This window comes from Sinohyriopsis cumingii, chromosome 5 (genome assembly GCF_028554795.1).
Source record: "Sinohyriopsis cumingii isolate HCF-2022 chromosome 5, ASM2855479v2, whole genome shotgun sequence".
NCBI classification, from domain to species: domain Eukaryota; kingdom Metazoa; phylum Mollusca; class Bivalvia; order Unionida; family Unionidae; genus Sinohyriopsis; species Sinohyriopsis cumingii.
The window spans coordinates 69345938-69354482 of record NC_142965.1 but is presented as its reverse complement, the minus strand read 5'-3'; positions in this window follow the sequence as shown (position 1 = coordinate 69354482).

Genomic DNA, 8545 nt, shown 5'->3' with positions numbered 1-8545 from the left:
TATATATATATATATATATATATATATATATATATATATATATATATATATGCATATATGCACACACTAATGGATCCTGGATGAAGTAAACAAATTACTGATGTCAGAATAATATAAGAAATTGAAGTTCTACATTTAAGCACTGAAATTATACTTCTAGCTATACAATGTTTTAAGTAATGAAACTGTTAATGCGATAAAATTAATTAAAGAAAAAATACTAAATGAATTACAGAAGTAACTGACATTTAAAATTAAAGTAGACACGCAAGTTTCGTTAATCCTGACTGTTATATGCTGCTGTACATATCCAAGGACTTTGTGTTTCAGACGACCTTTGAATTATTTACAACTAATTATATATATTTAGTGAAAAAAACATCCGGAGAAAATACTTGATTGAAACTTTATCCAAAAGCTGTTGCTGACTCAATCGCTCCGTACCTGATTACTATCCATCACATGCTCAGTGAGCTAAAACTCCAATGGCACTTACCTAAGAAGGCTGCAAACAGTCACGGATCAGGTGAAGCCTACAATTTCTGTAAGAAGCAGCGACACCTATTAAATATCATCTCAGTTAACCTAATATCATCTTTGGACTCTCTAATTTATATAACTTCTTATCGTGTCATACTTGCACATGCGTCCATCGGAATAATAAGTAGGTCACACGTCTACATATCTTGTGTTATAATCTGATAGTTCAGAGACCCCTATTAGTCTTAACTCGCTTATTCCTATCTGAAGAATGTACATGCTAATATTGTGCGTAGTGTGCTAATTGTGGCAATCTTATACGTTGTAGATTATAGTGTTTGACACAATCTCATCGATTACCATTAAGAATAGAAAAATTCTCTTGGTTGCAATCTATTTGTAGCAAATTAATATTTGACCCATGTGCTACCGTCATGGAGGAAATTAGACTAGCATCTCCTAACGACACATACGAAAGCTTAGATTTGTATCTTGTTCTAAGGATCAATATTAAGCAGGTTCTTCCAACTGCACTGTTAATCTCCTTCAGTTGCTACGAATCAATGTCATGGGAGGGTAGGAATATTTATAACGTTTGTCCTTGACAACGAATGATAAGGTTGCAGATCTTAAAAAAAAAATTGTACAGAAATTTAACAGCTTTTTCTTTTAGTTGTGTAAATCTTTGTATTTTTCTCAAATGTTTCAATTATGTATTCAATAGCATTCGCTTGGTTAATATTTAAAATATGCCTTTTCTTTTTATTTCTAACGAAACTTATATGCTAGTGTACCATTTAAAGTTGACAAAAATCGATGCATATTGCAACGCCTACTTATGGTAAGTATTTTCAAAATAACGTAAAGTAATAGAAATTGTAGATTACATTATACCAGGGTTATTGTTATGTTTTGTTTCTATTTCATGGATGGATAGCAGAATCAATACATAAATGAATAGATGGATTTGGATAAAAACATCGATGTAAGCCTCACGTCAGTCAGTGCAAATGGCAGGTGATTAGTTTGTACGCAGATTAACATGATGATGTTTCTGGATAGGTGATTTCATAGTTTTCATTGTCTCGGTATTTTCATTCTTGTGTTAATTTCGAGAAAGTCGAATAATGTTATTTTATCAAGGACCATATTCGTATGTAATGCTGCTGTCATAACTGCCCAGTTACCAACGTGTTTGCCAGAGCAGCTACGGTTGTTCGGTGCCGGTACTCTTAACGGATATAAAATCTACAATTAACTTCCCTACAAATATACTGTAATAAATTTGGAGCATGCGCATGTGGTTTAACGCCCAGTTTTAAGAAAGTCTTAGATTTTTGTGATCATGTAGAAATATTCCTTAGCCCGAAATAATTAGCCAGTTATTAGGAGCAAACGTCAAGGAATGAAGTGTTAGTGAGTTTCCATGATGCCATGATTTACGTTTGGTGAATTCAAGTCAGAGCCCCATTAGTGTCCCTGTCTTTCAACAGTTCCTATTCAAATCTAGTTGTTTACTTTGATCGTGTGACTCCACGTGCAGTATGTAAGATTGGAAACTGGTATATTACACAATGGAATAAACGAGAAGGGACTGTTGCGTCGTCAGCAAGTACCGTTTATGTTGCCGTGGTGGCATTTGTGATGCAATTTTACAGGCAAAATGTGGCTTATAACCATGATTTGACTGGTCTAAAGTGGTGTAATAAACATAGTTCCCTGTGTTAGGGTGAGTTGTATAGTTTTACGGAGTGAGATGCTGATATTATGGAAAGTTGATGAAGAGAAACCATGCAGATGTGCGGCTGATAGACATTTGGAACTTTTTGACATATGTGGTCTTGAATTGATTAAAGTAAAATTATTTATATCATGGACATTTTGGGCTTTATAATTTACAACATAAGTTGTATGGTTGTATGGGAGTCATTGGAATTATGGGACATTTAAGACTAGTAGCCGAAACCCACTTACGTTGGACATCGCTCGATCAAGTAAAACCCCTGGACTGTTACAATATAACAAGAGGCTTCCACTTCATACATTAGTCCTCAAAATGTTCTTACTGTAAAGCACAGCTTCCATGTCTTTTTGTTGTGTCTATGTCCTATTTCAAGTTTTAATAAATGCAGTTTATGCAAAGGAAATGTAATGCAATCTGCCTTGACTTAGAATGGTATTTTCAAGTTAATAACGTTGGTCATTTGGTAGCTTACAGCAGACGTAGCTTATCACGTATTGTGTGTGTCTCAGTTTCGATTGTAATCAAGGGGAACCTGTCTAAGGACCACAGTTATTTGGGACACAAAAATAAGGAATAAACTGCATCGCTTCGAGAAAGCCATGATTTCAATGAATAAAATCACAATTACGAAAATGAAGGACGTTATATGTGAATGCTATCTTCTTTTAAACTCCATAAAGGGAAAATTGTTCAATGTATAGACGCAGACTGCCGCAATGGTCCGAATATAGTAAAGTACCTATGTAATACATGCATTATACCTAATGCCTGCCTGGCCAGAAAGTTATATTCAAAATAGTATAATTACTTATTGACTGCGTTGTGTGTCGATGTTGACTTTTGACATAATTACTTATTGACTGCGTTGTGTGCCGATGTTGACTTTTGACATTGATCTCCATTGCTCTGGCCGTTTTATATAGAATCATGTGATTTGAAAAATGCATTCATCTGCACACGTATACTTTATCAATAACAATATAAGATCCCAGTGACCTACGTTTGACTTCATGCATAAATAATTATGTGAATCTCAGGTTTAAATCCATTTGATTGAGACTGTTGCATACACTCATTCAAATGATGGGTTAGTACAGATGTTTCTTACAACTACTGCGTCTGAATATGTCTTCAATAAGCGCAATCAACTTAACAAGTAATCCTCAGCAAAAGCAAGAGCTGGTTACATGGTCACAGTGGCATACATTCTGTGAGTATGCTAATGATTTGCACTGATCTGATGTTTATACGACAACTGCATAAACAATTATAGTATTTGAAAGAACAATAATTTCAAAGCCAGATATTTGCACCTAGTCGTTGCAAAGATTGACTTTTCTTTCTCCAGTGGCCATATTAGGTTTCACGGCCATGCACCAGAAAAGCCTATGAGACATGTTGTCAGCCTTGAAGAAAATATTCTTCGCGGCGTCAATCCTGCTAATAAAGTAGCTTATACGTTGTATATTTATCTTGAATGGAGGTGGGTACAATCCCTATAAAGGTAATACATGAAACCTAATCATCGACATTGAACGGAAATAAGGAAACCGCAAGGAATATGAACCGAACATTTAATTAAAAATTTAATATAATTTTAACATTTGATGAACATTAGCAAATTAGTATTGTTAGTTGAAAAATGACTAATATTATTTTGCGAGTGCTGTTATGTGTATATTATACAATTTCAAAATTGAGCACGCTGTTAAGTTAATTTATTTGACTGTGACTGTGCTGGTTGTGGTTGAAATTGCAAAAGCCTCTGGTCAATAACGATTGATCGTGCATGTGGTAAGACCTACGATGGAACCATATTCTTTGATTGCACCATTAGATTGTCTCCCTTATGTTTTTATTTAACGGAGAAAGTTAATGCTAAAATATTATTAGTTAATAATGTTTGTACATTTCTGGTAAAAACATAACCATTTATTTTAGAAGTAATCTTTACATTAACATATAACAGCATTTATATAACTATATGATGTATTCTGATCATCTGCGTCTAATGCATACAATCCCAGCCAAATATTTTTTTTAAACTTTGGATTGCAAAAAGACTTAACTACTCCTTGAAACTAAGAAAAGTTGCAGAAATATTTGTAGTATCTTGGTAAAAGAAGCACAAATATTAGAAACTAAAGCACCAATTAAATGGAAAATGAAACTTAATTTACAAGACCAACTGGACTGGAAAAAGGCATTTTGGCTTTACATCCAAATTACAAATGATTTTTATGTAATTTGGTTTCAGTATAATTTACAGCATATAATTCTTGTAACAAACACTTTTCTTGAAACAAGTTGATTAGCAAATAACAATAAATGTTCTTTTTCAGTGGATCCACCTGAAACACTGATTCACATTTTTGGGGACTGTACAATTTTAAAGGTGTTTTGGAACATTTAAAGCCAGCGGATTAGAAGCAACACTAATGTCCTGCATATTTTTTCACTTATTTTTTTTAACAGTACCACACTTGTTAGATGGAAACATGCAAAAAGAAACGATTAACTGGAATGCTTTGAAACTGAATAAGACAGTTGTATAGTAGCCACTTTATGTCTACTGTACAAAATGCTTAAGGTATATGATTTATGAAAATCAGTTGATGCATCTACAATCTTGAATTATATGTTGCTTATTTTTGCACATCATCAGAAATCAGGTTTATAAAATTTATATGTAAACCTATTATATACTTATACTCTTACACTACTCTTGTTCCTTAATCTTTTCTGCTCCACACTTCTTTCTCGTTTCTTCCTTACATATTATAGTGTTTTCTTTCTTCAGGCTATCCTAGTTTGTTCTTGCACCCATTCCCCGTTGTAATATGTCAAAATCTAGGTTTTTGAAGTCTGCATACAGATGACAAGACGTATGTAGAAATAGCAGAATTGTGTGGTAATTTGTTGGATGGCTCCTAGACTAATGGCTAGCTATGTACGGGGAATATTAAACAATAAAAAATACTATTATATGAAAATCTGATTTAATGCATATTCCAATTTATTCTTCGATCAATGGAAAAAAAAATTAAATCTCCTGTAAGAACATCTTAATTCTTCAACGTATGTTTAATGCAAATGAACAAATAGACTGTAAAATATTAGATCCATTATTTGAAATACAAGTACTAATGAAACACAAAGTACATACACATTTACAGCAGTAATGTTCAGTGCTCATGTTCCACTGATTTTCTGACAAAACGTATTGGTGCACACAAATGCTTGCCAGATAAATAATGTTGAAATTGTTAACTTGTAAAAACAAACATTTTTTATTTCAAAACCCAAAACCAATGAAAATAAACGAAACCACATGAGATGTGTGTGTGTGTGATTAGGATTTTTAACGTAGCTTTAACAATTTTTCAGTCATATTGCTACGATGTCCAGCACTGGGGCATAATGCCGCAGACATGTAGCTTAATGTACCACCCAGTCACATTATCCTGACACCAGGCCGACCAGCCATAACACTAGCCTCTTAATGCTGAGCGCCACGTGAGGCACCTGTTAGTACCATTTTTGTAAGTCTTTGGTATGACTCGGCAGGGGATCGAACCCACGACCTCCCGCTTCCGAGACGGACACTCTAACCACTAGGCCACCTGAGCGGTTAAACCACATGAGATACAAAGATACATAAATGAATATACTAAAACAACGTCATTGACCGTTTATTCAAAAATTAAGACAATAGTCAGTCACCTTCAATTTGCAACCGTTGCTAAATGTGTCTCATATACCAAACCAACTTTTGAAAACATTCCATAGTTTGTCAACAATACAAAACATTCACGTTATATATCAACTGAAAACCAAACGATCATCATGGTGTATTGTCCTTAATTGTTTGCACACTTTTGCTTACTGATTTCTTGATTAGGTGTACCAATATTTGTGGACAAAACCGATATCATTTTCAAAGGTAACAATATTAAAAAGTTTTAATAACTATAAGCTATTACAAAACTTGGACAAAAAGTAATAAAACATAAAATACATGAAAAATGACATACGATATCAAGCAGCAAATACGAACCATGACTAATTGTCTTACGAGAACCTTACAATATGATTGGTCCAAATATCGACAATAAAAAAGACAAGGCACTGTCATAAAGTTGTGCTAATTAAAGTTATAAGCGGTGCATAAGCAATAATAAAATAAGGTATTATAAAGAAAATAAAGATTCAGCTCTTTAAATGTTAAAGCATCTAGTTGAATGACCTGAATGGTATACCTGTACAAACATTTAAAACATTGATATGAAAAAATAAGGCAATAGTTTAATTTAACACAATATGTTATTTGATGCAGAACAAAACTTGGCATCATTGAGCAACTTTACTGTTAGCACTGTTTTACAGACTACAAGTATACATAGATTGTTCTGGTCAGTACAGTAATAATTTGCACGAGAGTAGTCATAAAGCACCGATAGCAAGGTGTCAACATAAGTGAAAAGTAAAAAGGTATATCAGATCTACACTTTACTTTATTAGAAACGTACACAAGAATATGTACAGCAAGCGAATTAAATCAGTATTGTTTTAAATAAAGATCATTGCAGCTAGTGTAATGACAATGTTTGTCCGATAGATGAAAATTGAACTGTACAGATAATTTATTACTGGTTTTGACAATGAAGCTAAACATTGATGGCATTGAAAGACAATTCTGTCAAAAAGACCCCTTGAAAGAAAGGACTCACTTGACTTTGAACTTGTGTTGCGGTTGCGTGAATGCAATGAGGCCGGTGATGAAACATATGAATATGATGACAAAAATGTATGTCTGAGTCACCTGGAAGTTATATGACATACCCTGATATTTTAGAGATTCCAAAAGAGATTTAAAAACTTCGGGATTGTTATGCGTGAGAGTTATTATATGGCACATTAAATGGAGTCATTATCTCAAACCGAATTATTTCAAGAACAATGTATTATGCAACACAAAACGCTCCATGCCTCCTTCAAGCTCTCATAACTGCATTCTCTCTCTCTCTCTCTCTCTCTCTCTCTCTCTCTCTCTCTCTCTCTATATATATATATATATATATATATATATATATATATATATCCTCGTGGGGTATGACAATTTAACCGATCCAATACCGTATCAATTTCTTCAATAAGTGCTGATGTCGATTATAACCAATGTTTTCTGAGATAATGATGACATCATCTGCTATATAAACTTCAACCGTAATATGTCTGCAAAGTGGAAACAAACATGAATTAACAAATTCAAGATCACCTCATTACAAATTAATGTGTACGTGACACTTATTAATAAACTCAACATGATCCTGATCATACAAGAATACATACAGTTTCCCCAAACTCCGATCCGAAATCAACGTCTATTGTCATGACAAGCTCAATCAGACATAGTCGCGACTAATTAATTAATAGTATGAAAATAAAATTACTGAAGATAAGCAGGCATTAACCTGGATGAGAACTGGTTCCTCATATTCATCTGAATTAAAGAATGAATTTAGCTGTAAAGTTTTCTTGTTCTTTTAAAATAAATAGTACCAGGTATTCTCCTCCGCCACGTTAGGATTCTGAGTGTTATCGAGATTTCATCTCATTATTCTATGCAAGAAATAGTTATTACACGCAGGAAAATATTTCCTCCCAAAGAGGACAAGCGTTATCCATCATATCTTTGTGGATAGATTGCATAGGTACACCTTGCTCTACGAGATGGTTGAAAGGTACTCCTACCTTCGTTGCCGCTGGATGGTTGTCATCGTAGAACCAATCCGGATAACCACGTACTAACATCAGCACAACGTAAGCCTGACCATTAGTTGGGCATATCCAAAATCCTGGGGACCCCGATGCACCTTTTCCAAATGAACAATGTAAAGGAACACGCCGTGGATCATCCATACCGACAAAGCCGTCGACACCAGCTTGATTCAAGCTCCATATCTTGGCAGCATCAATATCATATGGTATCAGCGTAACACGTTTATACCTATCTGTTCTTTTGATATCGGCTCTTGGATGACCAACGAAGTAGCCATGGCTTGTCTGCTCTGTTAATGCTGAAAACTGTATAAGGGGTGGAGGGTACCTTTTTGCATCTGGTTTAAGCTTTAGGATGACTGTATCCAGATTGTCATTTGCGTACACTATATCAGGTTCAAAATAGAATATGTTCTTCCCATCATTTCGCTGACCATTTCGTTCAAGTTCAAAATCTATGAGCACATCTGCATTTTGCAAACGAAATTCGTTAGAGGGCTGCATTGTGTTTGTCAATACAGTTGGAGCTGAAAAAGTAAA